Source organism: Crocuta crocuta, unplaced genomic scaffold (genome assembly GCF_008692635.1).
Source record: "Crocuta crocuta isolate KB4526 unplaced genomic scaffold, BGI_CrCroc_1.0 scaffold310, whole genome shotgun sequence".
Classification (NCBI taxonomy): Eukaryota; Metazoa; Chordata; class Mammalia; order Carnivora; family Hyaenidae; genus Crocuta; species Crocuta crocuta.
The window spans coordinates 1,753,890-1,772,300 of NW_027532609.1; the positions used below are offsets into that span (position 1 = coordinate 1,753,890).

The following is an 18,411-nucleotide window of genomic DNA, read 5'->3' on the forward strand; positions in this document are numbered from 1 at the left end:
TACAGCATTCTCTGTGTCCCCAAGAGCCCACGGTCTAGTGTGCAAGACTTAATGTAGCATGATCCAGGTGGAGATGAGGAGAGTGCGAGGAGATACACACACACAGGGGAGGCAAGACAGATAACTGGCAGGTGATGATGGCTGAGCTGAAATCCAAAGGCTAAGTCAGAGTCAACCAGCTCTACGGAGGGTGGGGGGCAGTGTCTGAGCCAAGAGAACGGCAGGTGCAAAGGCCTGACCCTGGAATGGTGGGGAGAGACAGCTGGCCCTTGGGAAGGCCAGCACTGGCCAAGGCGGGTCCAGTTCAGCTGAGAGGGGGTGCAGAGCTGAGCTGCCACAGTCTCTCTCCCAGGTGTGGTGTCTTTCTGCTGCATTCTCCAACCAGCTGGGTCCCTCTGCCAGCTCAGCCCCGTTGGGCAGGCTGGGCCCTTCTCCAGAGGGACTAAGAGCAGGGGAGTTCGAACCATCACGGTGCATGTAATTATGTGCAAAAATGAAGGCGAGCTCCTTAATAATTGATGGTGGGAGAGAGTAAATATCAGCAGAGGCACCCGGCTGCATCGCCCTGTCCCGTCTGGCTGGGACCCAGGGCAGCCGCCTGGCCACTAATATGCCCATAAATTATTGAAGTTATAAAAAAGAGAGCAGGTGTCATGTCGCACCCATAAACAGCTTGTTAGCTAAGATGAGCAAAGAGGCGGCTGGCCACCAGGCGTTGCAGGGCTCCCCAGCACCCCTTCCGATTGTAGAGGGAGGTGGATGAGGGTGGGTATGGAGAGAGCCCGAGAGGCCGGCTGGCCCCACTCCCCACCCCTAACCTCATCCTGGCCCGCTGGGGAGTCAGGCGGGGCTGAGGAGGTCCACAGCCACAAAGAGCCAGAAACGGGTTGTGAGCTCTCCGTCGCCGCAGCGTGCAAGCAGGGGCTGGACGAACCTTCCGTGGAGGACATTACAGGAGGCTGAAGAGCCCTGAGGGCCTGCCCAGCCTGACGGGCTGAGGCCAGTGCTGGGAAGAACTGGATGCTGGGGCCAGATACACACGGCGCACACCCCAGGGAAGACACTTGCTGGTCTGTGACCTTGGGCAAGCCCCCTATCCTCTCTGAGCCACCCTCCATTCGTGCCACCTGGGGAGAGCCATGCCCACCTTGGAGGATGAGGACCAGGGTCCTAGGAGGATTGGTACATGATTTTCTGGGTGCAGAGGGCACTCCCTCATCTCACAGCCTCGCAAGAGCTCCTAATTAGATCAGGCTGAATGAGGCTTCCCTGTGCTAGGCTCTCTGCATCCAGGACATTAGGAGAAGAGGGGGGTGTCCAGCCACCGGCACTTGGCCCACCCTAGGCCCTACCACACACGGGGCATCTGCACCCCCAAGGAGAAGAGGAGGAAGATGGAGGCAGAGCTTCGGACACAGAGGTGCCAATAGAGAGAGGCCTCACCTGGGGTCGGGGCAGGGGGGACGGAGGGATGGATGGGAATGCTGGTACTATGGCTCCTCAGTGATGACAGGCTTGGCACCCACTGTCTCTCAGGCCAGGGGTCTTCAGTCTCTGGGATACTTCCTTTAGGGAAATGGAACCACACAGCCTGATCCGGGCCCTTGGGTGCCCATGGTGTGCTCAGCTCTGCTGAGAGCCACACAGGACAAGGGGAGGCAGGCCAGGCTCAGGAAGGCGCCTCTCTCCCCAGCCTGGTCCTAACGAGGCAGCCAGGTCACCCATAATCTGTTGGAGACCATACAGGGAGCAGGGCTGAGCCCGTCGCCCTGGCTTTGGGCAGCAGACAGGCTGCTCTCCCCAGTCCTGAACCATCCTCCACGAGTACAGGACTAGTTCTGTGAGTGGGTTCCTTCTCCCAGAGGGAAGAAGGGATTCCCCAAAGTTCTTGTCAGCTATGCTTTAGGTGGGCCTCTCCTCTGGGGGCCCTTTCTGCGCCCCTTGCCTTATTTCGTGCAGCCTTGATCTGTCCCACAGCAGCCCGTTTTGCACATGGACAGAGAGGCATCAGAGCAGCCAAAGGGCACACAGCAAGTCACCGCAGAGGCTGCCTCCTTGGCCTCCAGCCTCTCCCNTCCCCGGCCTCCAGCCTCTTCCCAGCCTCCTGCCTGCCTCTCCCCGGCCTCCTGCCTCTCCCCGGCCTCCAGCCCCTTCCCGGCCTCCTGCCTCTTCCCAGCCTCCTGCCTCTTCCCAGCCTCCTGCCTGCCTCTCCCCGGCCTCCTGCCTCCTGCCTCTCCCCAGCCTACAGCCTCTCCCCAGCATCCTGCCTCCTGCCTGCCTCTCCCCGGCCTCCTATCCCTGTATCAGCTGGACTCAGTCCCGGGAGGAGGTGGGGAGACGCTCACACTCAGCGTCATGTTGTGACAAGTGGGACAAGTGCTCTGACAGCGCTGCGGTGTGGCATTCCCAGGAGCTCTCTTCCTGCCCAAGAATTCCTGGTCCTTGGCACCTGCCCGCCCCTCACCTGCCCCGTGGAGTAGGGGCAGACGGGGTGGAGGCCTGCAGTGCAGCAATGGTCTGGGCAGAGAGGGGCAGCTCTCAGGACTGGGCGCTCACTCTGAGCCTTGAGGGCACCTCCCTCCTCTGAGAGGGACACCGTGTGCCCAGGATTACACACACAGGTCATATGTGGGGAGCCGGAACTTGTCTTTCCGGCTTCAGAGCCTGCACTGAATGGGTGGGGAGCGGGGAGCACACAGAAAGAGCAGGGATGAGTCCAGCAGCTGCTACAAACCACTGAGCAGGGGGTGTACTTTTGGGGATGGGCTGATCAGGTCAGGCCACAGCCCCTCAGGGCCCCCAGAATTCAGCATCAGCCCTTCTCTGAGCTGTCAAGGATCCATCCCTTTCGGTCTCTCTCTCTCCCTCCATCTCTCTTGCTTACCTTCCTTCACTCAGAGGGCCAGCGGAGAGAAGGCAGGCTGGACCCCAGGGCAGGTAACAGGTGGTCCTGCTCAGGCCCCCTGGATGGTGCTGGAAGCTGAGAAGGAATGGGAAGCAAGAAGGCTTGTGTACTGGACCCGGTGGGAGGGCAAGGCTGGCCAGGGCTTCAGGGGAGAACCGAGGCCCTGGGGGGAGGACAACCTCAAAGGCACGAAGGGCCCTCGGTCCTCCCGTATCTGGGTCAGACCTTGATAAGAACTGCTGGAACTCTCCACAGTGGTCAGGTCACCCTGAAGGGTGAGAGGCTTTGGGGGCATGTGGAAGGTGGGCACACGGGGAGGAAGCCCCAGGAGCCTCAGGTCCCCGGGCTTCTGCAGGGCCGCTTCTGGAATATGGACCCCTCTGGGGAGAGCACTTAGGCAAGTCCCTTCACCTGCTCCAAAGGGTCATAGGATTATGGAGATAACGCATTCAGAGCCCTGGGAATTGGGCCCAGCATACATTCAGCCCTCAGGAACGCAAGCCATTATGACAGTGAGTCTCGTGCATACAGTGGGGTCTGCTTTGTGCGTGGATCCGATTCTTGTTGTGGTTTAAGTACCACTGTGTTGTGGGGTAGCTCCGTGCTGTGTGTGCCGCTGGTACACATGACACGTCGCACGGCCACATGCATCAGGCAGGCTTCCGGGTCCTGAGTGGGACTCTTCTGCATCTCCCTCTGTTCCCCAAGGCTCAGCAGCCCAGGCGGAAAATCCAGGGCCTCATTCAGGGCTTCCCAGCTGTGCCGTGGCAGCAGCCTGGGTCTGTATGGAGGCAGTGCCCTCCCTCCCTGCCCCTTCGCTGCCCATGTTGTCCCAGGAGCCCAGGAGGCCAGGTTAGTGAGGGGGTACCCTGGTTCCTGGGGTCCCAAGGGCACATCTGAGCATTTACTGTTCCTTCTAGGTCCACCTGTTTGTGGCATTTCTGTTACCTGGGAAATGAGGTTTGACACTGGTGAAAGTATGAGTGACACCAGGAGGGTGAGAGAAGCCAGCACATGCACCCCTGAGATGACAGGAAACGGGCCCCAGAGCAGGGCTGAGCCAGGGGCAGGCTGAGCCCTGGCCAACTTCTCACTGGCCATTCCTGAAGCTGATGGACACGGCGCTGGCTTGCTCAATCCCTCCAGCAACACACGCAGAAGGGGCTGCTGTGCCCATCTCACAGATGAGAAAACTGAGGCTCATATAGGTGAGGTGACTCCCCTTGTTGAAGCTAAAACCCACGGCCAGGTCTGACACTGGTGACACTCATAGAGGTTTGGGGTCAGATGAGGGGGACCCTCGGGTGAATCCTCTCCATGGGGTAAGTGGCGTGAGGCTCAGGCTGGCAGCCCTAGGTGGATAGATCTGGAAGGCAGACAATGGGAGAGCCCCCACACTCTCAAACCAAAGCACATACATTCAGGCAGTGTGTTCACACCACCTGCTTGGGCGTGAAAACCAGCCATAAATACCTGTGCTGTGGTGGTGGCTCATCAGACAAGTGGGGAGAGAGGCCTGGTGTGCCCTCGGGAAACTTCCCAGTGACTCACAGCCTCGTGGACCTCTGTGTGCACACCCAGACACTCCTCCCCCATGCACGCACCCCTGGAACTCACTTGTTTGGGAGCCTCTGTCCTCCCCCACAAAGAGAAGAGGGTGGAGAAGACCACCCACCCATTCTCCAAATCAGGGGGCTGAGGGGTCTGGAAGGAAGGAGCCTTGGCCAGGCACTTTGCAAAGACTTCCTGTAACAGCCCGGGGAGCAGGGACCAGGGAGAGTCCCCAGGGAGCACGATGGGGTGGGCAGGATGGGGTGGGATGCAGGGCTGACCCTGAGGCTGGTTCCTTCTGTAGTCTGCCCCAGCAGTAGGCGGAAGGGCGGACCTCACGGCCACCGGTGCCCAGCACTCTCCCCACTCAAACTTGGCAGGAACATCGTCACATTTAGTTAACATGCTGGAGGCTGCGGGGTGGGAATGCTGTGTCCCTGCACATGTCATGGCTAAGGATAAATGCCAGCTAATGTCTGAGGTGCAGGAAGCATCATGAGCAAATGCAGGCCTCCGGGTGGCCCTTCCAACTCCAGGCGGTTAAACTGGCCCCCCACGCTTGCAGAGCTGCTGTCTTCACAAGCCCGCAGCCTATGCCTGCCCTCACTCTCTACCTGCACGTGTCGCCCTGGTCCCACTGGAGAGCTGGCTCCAGACCTACTTCAGAGAGGCTGGTGGCCTTTCTGTAAGCACGGAGTTAGCTCTCAGAACTAAAGAATAAAGAGAAGCAAAGTTTAACACCTTGCTGATAAGTCTCCCCTTGTGGTGGACATTCGCCAGCCTTACTCAGGTGTGGAAGCAGAGACAGCCCAGGAAAATAAGATCCCAAATAAGATCTCAGATACCTCTCCGGCCTAGGGGCACCAGTGAATGAGCTAGTGCATGAGCAGGCCTCCATCTCCCTGTCTCTAAAGTGAGACAGCTCTGCCCAGCCTGCCTGCTTCCACAGGGGCCAGTGACGAGGATGGCGAAGGGACTTCTGCATGAGCTTGGTGGCAGTGCGATAGGGCAGACACCTAGCTGCAGGGAGGGGAACACACCTCTGGCCCCCAGAGTCAGTAAAGGCACTGAGAGCTCCTGCCCGCACTCTGGCTGCATGTCCGGGAAGTGCGTGTGGACTGGGCCACCGCCCTGAAGGGACCCCACCCATATGCACAGCCCCCAGCCCACCCCACCATACACCCGCTCGCAGGAGGGCCCGGGAATGCACACAGAGGCACCACCCACCCTGGGCACACATGCTGGCATACTCCGGTTGGGTCCCCATAAGGAGTCTGTCCCCAGTGCCCTGCTGTCATGGCAACCAAGAGAGCTGACTCGGGGGTGGGGACAGGGAAGGAGGAGAGGGGTGAGGGAAATGGGCTGTGGCTCACAATTCGTGAAGAGGGTAAGCTCTCCTTCCCTCTTCTTCACGCCCCCCAGTTTAGGTCACAAATCTATGAGCAGGGGGCGCGGGGCAGGAACCACTTCCAAGAGAGGCAGAGATGTGGCAGAGTATAAACCGGACTGTCCCCCCCCCCCCCCAAGGAAGGGTGTGGACTTTGACGGCCTTAAGTGCTTGGCCTGGGATCAGCTGACCAGCCAGGGAGGGTCTGTTCCTCTGAAGTGGGCCCTGAAGGGAGCCACAGACCCTGGGGGAAAATTTAAATGCCTCACACAGAAGCATTTACTCTACACCAGGCACCAGGGCCCTTCAATATTTGAGGCATTAACGTATTTCATACTCTCAATAGCAAAATGGGGAAAGCTCTGGAAGTGTTCCCATTTTACAGATGAGGTCTCTCTCCCAGAGAGGCCCAGTAACTCACCAAAGGTCATAGGGAAGGAGGCGGCAAAGCCGGGACGGGCACTCTGGGCACACTTGAGCTGAAGAGTGCGGAGCTGCGGGGAGGGCCTTTGGCTGGCTGCGTGGATGGCAGGGGACTTCAAGCCCATACAGTCTCGTGGTCTATTTTCCAGGCACTGATGCTGAAGCCAGGGGGCAGTTTCCCTGGTGACCTCCCTAGAGGGAGTCTAGGGATGGGCAAGGCCCTGTTATGGTCCCCAGGCTGTCTTGCCCCTGGTAGAAGGCACTAGAAAGCCAGAGCTGAAAGGGTTCTGGTCCACGTGCCAGAGCACAGGCCAGAGGAGAGGTAGGCCCAGCTCACAAGCAGGGCTGACACAAGGTGAGTGGTGATCAGAACAGGAAGGGACAAGAGACGAACCCTGGGAAGCGGGAATCCCAGGGGTCTCCCTGGAGCAGCCAGTCTTGCAGGAAAGTCCTGACATGCAGAGAGGGGAATAGACGTTCTAGGAGGAAGAAACAGAAGGTGCAAGGTACAGAGGTTGCACAGAGTGGGGTCCGTACAAGGCCCACAGAGTCCCTACCATTGCCCAGCATGGGGTCAGAGTCAGTATATCTCAAAGGCCTAGCCGGAGTCTGGAAATTCCTCTCCAGAGTCTCCCTCCCCAGTCCTGAGGCCAGTGTTTAACTCATTGCTGAGATGCCTCCATTTCTAAAAGGCCCAGGGGCCTAAGGGTCTCCCTCATGTTGAGCCGGGAAGATGCAGAAACACACCCATTGTTAAGACCACAGATGGCTTCTTTCATTAGCACTGCCTTTGAACCCAGGTTCTGGTAGACATGCAGTGGCTGGTGGCTCAGAGCTGGCGCTGGGTCAATGGCGGTCTTGCTGAATATTGTCCCAGGCAGCCCAAGAAAGGCCCTGGTAAAACCTGGCAATCCTCTCTGCTGCCACGCCCCATGCCCTTCTCTTTCCTGTCTGTTTTGCCCTTCCCTCCCTGCATCCCACCCTTCTTTCCTTGTGTCTTTCTATCATTCTTCCTTTATTTTATTCTCAGCCCTCAGCAGTTTTCCTGAAAGGGAACAGCTGGGCTGCTGGAGTCAGGGAGGAAATAGTTTTTTGACTACTTTGCAGAATCCCCTTCTCTATGAAAACTGACACCACCATTGCTAACTGATGGACGGACAGCGAGAGATTTATCTCTTTGCTTCCTTCTTCCCTCCCTCTCTCTGTTCTAGGATATCTAGGAAAGACAGGGCCGGTGGACAGCGAGGGGAGAGGGGACAGTAAGTTGTGAGGACTTTGGTATCAGATGGCAGCTGGGGCCCCCACTAGCATCATCAACCCCATTTTACAGATGAGGAGACTGAGCCCCAAGATCACCTAGACACAATAATAATTACAATATAAACATTAGCCATAGAGCTAGCATCTGAGGAGCACTTGCTGTGTGCCAGGCACTGTGCTGGACACTTCAGGTACAACGAGCCTTATGAAGCAGGTATGTTACTGGCCCTGTTTTAGAGGGGGGACAACCCAGGCACACAGGAGGGAAGTCACTAGCCCAAGGCACCACAGCTGGGCCAGTAGAGCTGGAATCCCATGCATCCAACTATGCATGTGGCCATTCTGCCAGTTGCACCCCTCCCCCCACTGCCCCTGGCTAGAAAGTGGGAGAACCAAGACTTAAACTCACATTTGTCTACACTGTCGTTCCAAGGCTGGGTTCTACTCCCATGTTGACTGCTATTTCCGAGAGAACATTAAATAACAGTTCTAATCTTAGGAGGACCTGGCCTGATCCTGCCCCTGACATTGATTCCTCAGGCCAAGGGGTACAGAGCTCCTGGCCCCTAGGGCTCTGCCGTCAAGTGCAATAACCAGGAGGCCAATTTGATGTCTACACGGTGTGTAAGCGTGGGCACAGCGCGTGCATGTATGTGACATAAGACCCGAGGCTCTCAGGGACTCTGCCGCGAGGGCAGACGTGAGGTGGAAGAGGAGGAAGTGAGATTTCAGGATAATCTTAAAAGTGAAAAAAAAATTAGTATGTGTCAAAAGGAACCTGGAGTCTTAAATGGCTCCCAGGTGGGACACAGAATAAAACAGTCTTCCCCATTATTTTCATTTTTTCGTTATATTCCGATGGTCTTCACTCAGGGAAGCCGGGCAGAGGGTCGCCATAGCAACCTGGGGCATCCGGCAGGGGGCTGCCCGGGCGCAGCTCTGTCTGGTTCCAGCAGGCGAGTCAGCCCAGCAGGCTCCAGGGGCTCTCGTCCTGGGCAAGCAGTTCCTCCCCCCCAAAAGCCATCACAAGGGGGGCGAGGACAGACCGGAGTTGCCCAGCGGCGGGGCAGGCCAGCTTGGGAGCCGCACCTGGAGACTGACGTCTTCAGGACAGGATTGGGGTGAAGTGAAGGGCTGAAGGGTTGTTGGAGGCAGTAAGGGAGTCCCGCAGGGTGGGCGCAGAGGGGAGAAGCCATGCATGGTCCCACAGATGGCAGGGGAGCACAGGCGGGGGGGTGGGGTGTCCAGGGGCTGGAGTGGACAAGGCACGACACAGAAGCTGGTGGCTCTCTCAGGCGGCGCCGAGTCCGTGTTAATGGAGGGCAAGCAGACATTTTAGAGGCTGAATGTAGAGTGAATCTGGCCTCACTGGTGGGCCTCAAAGACAGGGGTCAGGCAGGAGAGGTATGTGGAAAAGGTAAATACCACCTGTCAAAAAGTACCTACCGCAGACTCGTGCATCTGGGTACATGCACAGAGGCCACTTTTGATGGAAAGCTGAGCTGGGAGGGAAGAGAGAGTCCTCCACTTGTGCAAAGGTGGTTGGAAGCTCACCGCCTCTTTCCCTGTGTAACCCTGGCGCCTGACACTCAAGACAGTCTTTTTGAATAAATGAATGAATGACGGGAGACAGAATGAATCGTGTTTAGAAAGCTACACAGAAGCTCTAAGGAGACACCATCTCTCTGATCATTTGCCGGCTGGTGTTGAAACAGCGAGGCAGCTAAAGAAACCGAACCGAATGGAGTGCCTGGCTGGCTCAGTCAGAAGAGCGTGTCACTCTTGATCTTCGGGTCGTGGGTTCAAGCCCCACGTCGGATGTAGAGATTACTATAAAAAAAAAAAGAGAGAGAGAGAGAAAGAAACTAAACTAACCTAAAAGTGGAGATAAGGAAGTGACAGGCCCAGGAAGTCACAGCAACCTTAATACCACGGGGCCCAAGGCACTCGCAGAGTTTTTGCAACCCAAATCTGGAAAATATGCAAATCTGGAAAATGTTCCTTCTTAAGGCCAAATGACAAAAGCCCAAATTTGTATCAAGTAGTAACCAATGACAGTCAATTTCTACTAGGAAAGCACCACACTGCACCTAGGTGTTTAGATTTAAGTTGTGCTCCAACTTAATAAGCAAGGATTCCGAAGCACATGCTAGCCTCCCAGCTTGAAGCTATGCTTTCTAAACAGCTTCAGAGGGAGAATAAGCACAGACAAACTCAGGAGGCCCTAATGGAGGAGTAACTCCAGGAAGCGGATCTAGAGACTGTGGGGCAGGGCCGGGCTGACCCCCTGATCCGGCGAACTGCCCAGTCTTACTGGGGGAAAGAGGCCCCGCCATAATTTGGGCTTAAGGTCTGTGGGCCTCTGGGTTTGTCCAGGCCCTTGGGGAGTCTGCATAGAAGGCTGAGCAAGAGTGGGCTCGGGAAACCTCTCAAACGTGAGAAGTCAAGGAAAGCCACAGGGCAGGACGTTTAGAATCTGCTCCCCCTTCATGCTAGAGCCCTGGCCCATCTCTCCGCCGAGGAGATGTCTCTTTAAGGAAGGCCCCTGTGATTCCTGAAAAGTGGCACAAATATACCATGGAGTCAAACGGCATGAGCGCACATCATGGATCCACCGGCTTTGGGCAAATCTTGCCTTCTCGGTGAATCAGGGAGTCAGTGGCACAGGGCAGCCCTCACAGGGCCGTGGTGAGGATCCAGTAAGATGACAGATACCAAAGTGTTTCATTAATGGTAAAGTGCCAGAAAGAGTTACGACTGTTCTTGTTGCCACTATTGATTCATCGGGGAGAGGGGTCTCTCTGCACAGTCCCTGAGGGCCTCAGAAGCCTCTCTGGGCCTTCCAGAAGCATCCCTTCCCTCCACTATGAAATCCTGGCTGACAGCTCTTGTGTCCTGAACAACCCCAACATCTCTTGCCTGTGGCTGCCGCCGTACAAAGAAAGAGATAGTGTGTGTGTGTGTGTGTGTGTGTGTGTGTTGCTAGAACACAGAAATCACATTTCCCCATGTCAATATATGCCCCCAATAATGTCACTCATACCCATTCCAGACACACTCCACCTCCAAGCCGCTGCTTCTGGCATTCTCTACCTGGAAACTGCTCCCCTTCCTTCTTCACCAGGGAGTCCTCCTGGATTTCTCCAGCTCAGCGGTGGTCAATGGTGGGACCAAAGTGGGAAACTGGCCTCAACCTACAGCCTCTCTGGTTTGTGTCAATGACTGCTAACCAATGAGCCTCCCTGGAGGGAGTGTGCCTCTGTCACACCATCTGGTCTTTGCCTATTTACTTGTCTGTCTCCTCTGACTAGGAGCTAGGGGAGGCTGGGATCTAACAGGCCCACTGAGTGCAGAGCAAAGGATGCGGTGGATGGGTAAGACTTGCCCCCCCCACACCAGCCACCTAGCTTTGGGGAGGAGGAAAGGCTGGTTGGTAAAGAAGCTCTCAGAACCCTACATTAGACTTAGGGATGAGGACCTAGGCCACTTTCTTAGTTGGGGGAGCCTGAAAGCCAAAGAGGGAAAGGGACTTGCCCAAGGACACACAGCCTTAGGTTGCTCAAGTGGCCCAAGGCCCAAGTCACTGTCCCTGCCCACTGTCTCCTCTCCCCCTGCCGCCCACCTCCCCTGGCCTCCGTTACCCATCTTGGGTTTATCTTAGACTCCAGGACAGACTCAAAGTTCCAGCCAGAGAGGATGGCATCTTCCTGAGGGATGAGAGAAGGTGCTGAGGGAGAGGCAGAGTCAAAGCTTGGTGGGCTGCCCAGACCACCCCGGGCCCTCTCAGTGTAGAACAGAACATTTGTTGAACAGAATTGAATTTGCTGTTCGATTGTAGGAGATGTAATTTGATCTGGACCTTATGAAGCCCTTAATAAAGTCAAGGTATTACTGGTATCTGCTGCTTTTTTTCATTTGTTAAAAGAGGCCCTGGGAGGGGGGAGCCCAGCTGGGAGTGAAGGAGTCTGTCTGCCCATTCTTGGCTCTGCTGCCACCAAGCCACATACCCCTGGGAAAGGCACCAACCTCTCTGTCACAGAAGCAAAGGTCTTCACCCGCAAGGTAGAGGCTGTCCATCAACTTTGATGGCCCATTCGGGAAGACAGCCAGGAAAGAGAACAGGGTGTAGATCTCCTAGGAGCTGGGAGTGAAGGCTAAAAAAGAGCTGAGCATTTATTTGATGGCTTTCTGTGCGCCAGGGTCCCCATTCCCCTCAGCACACCGTATGCCCTGGGCGGCCCTGTGGGGCGGGCACCTGTCGTCATCAGGAAGGGATGTCTGCTAAGATCCCAGTCTTCCTCCTTTAGGCAGGTGGGAAGGAACGTGCTTCCCTAGCCCCCCTGAGGCTGGCCATGGCCGTGTGACTCACTTCGGCCGATGTGGTGAAAGCTACCTGCATCACTTAGAAGAGGGAGTTTAAGAGCCAGCGTGGCCTGGGCCAGGCCTCTTCCTGCTGTCTGGAATTTTGGGTGCTCATGCTGAGACGGGGCAGCTCATTTGGCCTAGGGTCTGATAGATGTCCCCCCCTTCCCCCTGTTGCAATCAGGGAAAAACAATGCACTTTAGCTGTTTTAAATCTCTGAGATTTTAAAAAATGTTTTATTTATTTCTGAGAGGGAGAGAGAGAGAGAGAGAGATTGACAGCCTGAGCAGGGAGGGTCAGAGAGAGAGGGAGACACAGAATCTGAAACAGGCTCCTGGCTCTGAGCTAGCTGTCAGCATAGAGCCTGACGCGGGGCTCGAACCCACGAACTGCAAGATCATGACCTGAGCCGAAGTCGGAACCTTAACCTACTGAGCCACCTAGGTGCCCCAAATCTCTGAGATTTTTAAGACTGATACAGTGCCGCTCTATTCCCCATTTCCTGGATGAGGAAAAGGAGGCTGAGAGAGGTTCAATTAATTTGCTGGGGAGGCAGAGTGAATTCAGAGCAAGACTGTGCTCTTCCTAAATCGGGGTCCTGGGATCACCCCAGGCGGGATAGGTGAGGTCAGACTCCAGCCAGTGGGGACTTGGGCTCAGCATCCATTTGTCCTCATCTCCCTGTCTTTGCTGTGTGCAGTGTCCCTGCAACCCCTCCTAGTGGCCCACTGGAGAGGCCAGAAGGGGTCATAGATAGGGTTCCAGAGCTAGGCAGGCCTGGGTTCTAATCCCTAGCTGGATGACTTAGGGCTAGTTACTCTCCTCTGAGCCTGGGTCTTCTCTGGTATCACCAACTTCCCTAGTTATTGGAAGGATGAAACAAGACGTAAAGACTTGGCACCTAGGACTGGATGCTTGGGCTCCACAAAGGCCAGGGGCAGCGCCCAGAGCCAAGGAGGCCCCCCACTGTCCCCGCTGCCCCTCCCCCACCCCCTGCTCAACGGGGATAAGCCAGACTCCCCTCCTCTGTCTTCTCTAGACACATCCTAAAGGAAGCTTGCCCGCTTGCCCTACTCAGCCCCTGGAGGAGGGAAGGAGAGCAGTCTGTAACCCCATTTATAGTCGGGAAAGGATGGCCCAGGGATCTGGAAGGGGCCTCCCCAGAAGGAAGGCTGGTGCCCCAGATGTGACAGGCAAGGCCTCCAGCAGAAGGAGCTGGGGGACAGCCAGAGACTCTGCACATGTGGCAGTCCTGCTGTAGAGTGGCCCACGTGGCCTGGGCCTGCCTGGGGCCTGGTTCTGCCCCTAGGCCCCAAGGCCCTGAGTTGTCACCCACAGCCATCTTCCTGCCATCCCACTCTTCTTCCCTGTCTGGACAGCTCCTCTCTACAAGGCCATCTCCCCAGAACATGGCCATGGCCACACCTTTGCTCAGGGCGAGCACCCCTCCAGGCCCGGGACCACATTAACTCATCCCTGTGCCCCCAGCCAATGCCAGGGACCATGTCCTGAGTGATAAGGCCGGTGGCAGCTGCCACCTAACGAGGTCTGCTCTAGTCCCTCCACTGTGGTGAGCACCGCAGGAAACCTACGAGGCAGGGGCTAGCACCCCCCATTGTAAAGAAGGAGGAAATAGAGGCTTGAGGAAGCTCATTTGCCAGAGATGCCACAGGTATGAAGAGATGGGGCCAGATTCACACCCAGATCTGTCTGCCCCCAAAGCCTGTATTCTTAGCATATCCACCCCCCCAATCCCTTACCAGATGGATGGGTGGAAACAGCCCTCTCTTTTCAGCTCTCTGCACCCTCCAAGCCCCACCCCTGCACGATTCCCTGCTCTCCACGCAGCCTTCCACGTCTGTCCACCCAGACATGTGGAATCCCACTGCTGAGCTACTCAAGCCTGAGGAGTCTGTGACACACTCGGGTTAGAACAGATGCCTGCTCTCTGGGTCTCCTGCCTCCTCTGCCCAGTGTCACTATCCACAGTGGGCACTCAGAGGATGAAGATAGGGAACCTATCTTCATAGGGGCCACGTAGTTGCCTTGAAACCAGGCAGGGCGTGGGGTTGCGTGTTGAAAGGAGAAGGTTTACCGAAGGCCTGGACAAGGGGTCAGAGGGGACACCAGTCCCCACTTTGGTCTTGGGCTCAGTTCTGGGGAACACGAGCCCCTGATCAACCCCTAAGAGCTCCAGAGAGCCCCCATTGTTCCCTCTGCCTCCCTCCATCTCCCTCCCTCCTTGTCTTTTCCACCCCCTTCCCCTGCCCTTTTTCCCTTCCTAAAAAACACAGAGAAATGGGATTCATAAGCCTACACTGCCTGCAAAATACGGTTCAGCTTCCCCAAAAGAGGAAATGCCAGCGTGCGTGTTCTCATGGCAACCCCGGCTCCTCCCCCTGCACCCACCCCGCACCCATATGGTGAGATTCAAATGGCACTGACTCAGCTGGGCCCTGGGGTCTGGGCCCTGGAGTCTGGGCCCTGGGCCGCAAAGGGGTGATGCTGGTTTACTTGGTCGCCATTTGCCCTGGCCTGAGCCCATGCCCCTGAGCTGCTGGGCCCATCTCCTGCAGGGACTCTCACGGGGGGGCTTTGTGGGGGGGGCTGGCCATCCAGCTGTCCCAGGCCCTACCCAAGGAGCAGACAGGTAGGGGCAACATTCAGGAGCTGCCTCAGCCCTGACTGTGGGGGACCTCTGTGGTCAGCAGTGATCTAGTGCAGTCTCGGATGGGGGGAGGGGGAACAGGGTCCACGGGACAGGTGATGACAACCCCCTCTGCCTTCTGTTCGCTCCCGCCCTTGCTCCCTGATACATGTGCTGGACTTGGGGAGTGCTGTGTTAGGTGTGCAGGGGTGTGGGTTACGGGATGGCGCGGGCTGGTTTCTGTGCCCCTGGCGGCTACCTGAGCCGCGCCACCCCAGGCCACGGCACAGGCACCCAGCAGCCCCGGTCTCTGAGCTGCAGAAGGAGGATGTGAGGCTTGGGCCCTTGCCATGACCGTGCTGCCCCGGGCGCCACTCCTTCATGCTCCTGACAGTTCCCAGTGCCCAGGGCAGCCCCCACCAGCCTATTGTGTGGACTCCTGGTTTTCCAGGCCAGTTGGCATGTCCGTGACTAATGAAATGGAAGCTAGTGCCAGGCAGGCTTGGGGACAGCAGGGCTGGCGGCTGAGAAGCAAATCTTCTAGGACCTGGCACTCACCCCGTTTCCTTTCCCGAGCCCTGCAGGACCCACCAGCACAGCAGGGCAGCAGAGAGGCATCTGGGTTCCGGGTACTCCTACCTGGCTCCTTCCCCCTCCCCAGCTCCGACCTGGGCAGCCCTGGATCCCCTTCGAAGAACCACCCCGAGTGGGCTAGGTGGGGGAGGGACTGAGGTTGTGAGGAACCCAAGCCTCCAACCGGATGGGAGTGAAGATTGGGATCTACTCAGTCTGGCTTCATGAATGTGTTCCCTCGGCCACCTTGGGCCCATCAGCTCTGGCTGCTCTGAACCCCAAATCTTCCGTGCCTTGATTCCTCCAGTATTCTCCCCATTTCTAATCCCTCTCCCCAGATGTTTCTAGGAGTGTCAGAGTCATGGAGCCCCAAAGGCAATGGGCCTGACCCTTTAGGAGCACATAGACAGGGCCTAGAGAGGGTCCGGAACTACACAAGATCACACAGCAAGTCTGGGGTCAAGCTTAAGGCCTGAAACAGGTCCCCTGCCTTCCTGCCGAGGGTCCTCTTGGGAGTATCAAGCTGCTTCCTGATTCTCTCTTCCCCTCAGCTGACAGGAAGGAAGGAAGGAAGGATGGAGGGATGGATGGAGAGATGGATGGAGGGATGGATGGGTGGATGGATGGATGGATGGATGGATGGATGGATGGATGGATGGATGGATAGATGGATGGATGTGGGTGNGATGGATGGGTGGATGGATGGATGGATGGATGGATGGATGGATGGATGGATGGATAGATGGATGGATGTGGGTGGGGGGAGCAGGGATTCAGGAACAGATGGGCTTTGAGGCTCCGCCGCGGGGGCCCGGGGGAGGGGGAGGAGGCCCGGAGAAACTGGAGCTGATACAAAGTTGCAAGTTAAAACATTCTCACACTCCCGCCTCCTTTACTGTTCTGATGCACCAAGACGTGACAAAAATGTGTCAGATTTTTAAAAAACCACACACATACACAAATGCCAGTCCCCGTCTTTGCCGCCCGCCCAAGCTTGGGCCATCTGTTCCTGGGGGTGGGAGGGGAGTGGGGCTTGGCAGTCGGAGCCATCACTCTGGACACCCCCAACCCCGGGTCTGGCCCAACAGCCTGGTCCAGAAATGGCCCTCAGGTGATGGTGGCACATCTAGGAAGGTGAGGGCTGGGACGCTTGGCCCTCTCTCAGCTGCACTGCCCCACCTTGCCACCCTTGCCCACCCGGGGGCCCTCACTGAGCTGGGTTCTGCCCTTCTTCTCCTACTTGCTGCTTGTGGGGGGCTCGGGGCCCGGAGCCCTTCCCGAGACACCCAGAGCCCACCTCCCTGGTAAGGACACTCAGGCCAGAGAGGAAAAGACATTTGTACACGTCCAAGTCCACGCCCCTCACTCATTCACCGAACAAACTAACTGAGCAGGGTCTGGTGGGGGCATACTTCTGGGTACACGGGCTTTAGTGCTGGACAGACATGCGAGCGCCCTTCTGCTCTCCAGCAGCTCAAGGCCAGCGGTGGGGACGGTGGCTGATCCATGGGAGGAAAAGCACATGGAAAGGCTGGTCTTCCAGAGGGAAAGTGGTAAGGAAATTCGAACTCAGGCAGCCCAGAAGGCAGGGGCTAGGGGTCAGTTAGCATGACCGACCACCCTGGGTGCCTGGCACTGTCCTGGTTTCAACAGTGAGTTTTCTGGAAGAGCCCTAGGCCTGGGCAAAGCGGGATACCTGTCACCGGGTGGGACTTCAGCTGTACTACTTTCAAGTAGTACTGTAAGCTAGGCATATTTGAGCTGAGCCCCAAACAGGAGGACTCGACTTGAGGGGCTGGGACCCTGAGAGAGAGGGCAGGCTGGGGGGGGGCGGGGAATGCATATCACATAATGCCTGGTGGCCCTGGAAGGGAGTGGGATGTTGTTTGATCAAAGAGTCCAATCAGGCGGCAGCTTGTACATCTATAGAGAAGGAAAAAGAAATTCACCAGGGCTGGAGGCCTGGGCAAGGGCAGTGGCCTGCAGGCCTGAAGCTGGCAGTGACTAGCTATTGCCAGGTCCCTGAGGCTTCCTGAGGGAGCATGGGTTTTAGCCCAAGGGCCTCAGGGAGCCAATGAAGGGTAGAAGCAGGGGCTTGATATGTTCAAGCAAGTAAGAAATGCCACTTAGGAACCCTAAGGCCCCAGGCTGGTCATGCCTCCCTGGGGGCCCCTCCTTGTCACCCCCAGTACACCATCCACCACTGTCCTCATCCCCATATGTGGGGAGTCTGGTCATCTTTTCAGGGCCAAACCAAATGCCACTTCCTCTGAGAAGTCCTCCCTGACTTGATGAGAAGCAGGTACAATCATGCCCTATTCTGGGCTCCTCCACCCCGGGGATTCCCAAGGATGGGTCCCATGGGAACCTTCACCACAGGGCCAGCTCCCACACATTGTCACACTGGATCCTCAAGGCCACCTGACCTTGATCCATGTCCTGGGTGTGGACACAGAGGCTCAGAGAAGGGAAGTGGTTTGCTTGACACCACACAGCAGATGGTGGTTGAGTTCAGTTCACAACTATATTACTTTTGTCTGAGTTCAGAGTCCCCGGGGCCCTGCCCTCAGAAGTGTGGGGTGGGGAGAAGCAGAGGGGCCAGCCACCTTCCCACAGAGCATAGGTGACTGGTTACCATCAGGGTAGGCTGTGAGAAATGCGCCATGGGATGTGGCAGCCAGCTGCACTGGAAAAGCAGGCCATGCTGGGAGATTTACAGTAGAAGTCTCCCAAATCAGTTGCGGAATTCCAGGCAGCCTGACCTTGAAAGCTGGCAGGTGGGAGAGACTGGGGTGAGGTGGGAGGGGCGGTCTAGGAGCAGCTACTCAGCCTCCTCCAACAGGGGGTGCCCAAAGGATCAAGGGAACAGCGTGGTGAAGACGCAATGGGACAGGGCTTAAAACGCCACCATTACCTCACATTCATTTGTTTGAAGTGGTGAGTGTCCCTGTTTAGGGTACAAGAGACTCTCCTCACCCCTCACTTCAGAAGCAGTTCATTAGATCATCCTTCTGGATAGGAAGATTCAGCACAGTTACTTCTCTTCTCTGAGCCTCGGTCTTTCCACCTGCACAATGGGGACCCTCATCCCAGCTCCACTCACCCTGCAGGGTTTATTTGAGGCTCACATTAAACCAAACTTAGAGCTGGGCTCTAGGGCATGCCTAGCCTGGAGCAGAGTCGAGGGTACGGTCAGAAGGCCAGGCAGCTGCTCAGCCACATGAGGGTTGAAGGGGTTCAGAGACCACAGAGGATGCTGCCTTTGACTCCTCGGTGACCTGTGTGATGACTCTTAGCACCAA

At 56.8% G+C, this 18,411-nt stretch overlaps 1 protein-coding gene across 1 annotated transcript in view; it reads right to left on the reverse strand.

Moving 5' to 3' along the window:
* LINGO1 (leucine rich repeat and Ig domain containing 1) overlaps positions 1–18,411 on the reverse strand; it is a 78,908-nt gene that overhangs the window by 29,154 nt on the left and 31,343 nt on the right. The window lies entirely within an intron of this gene.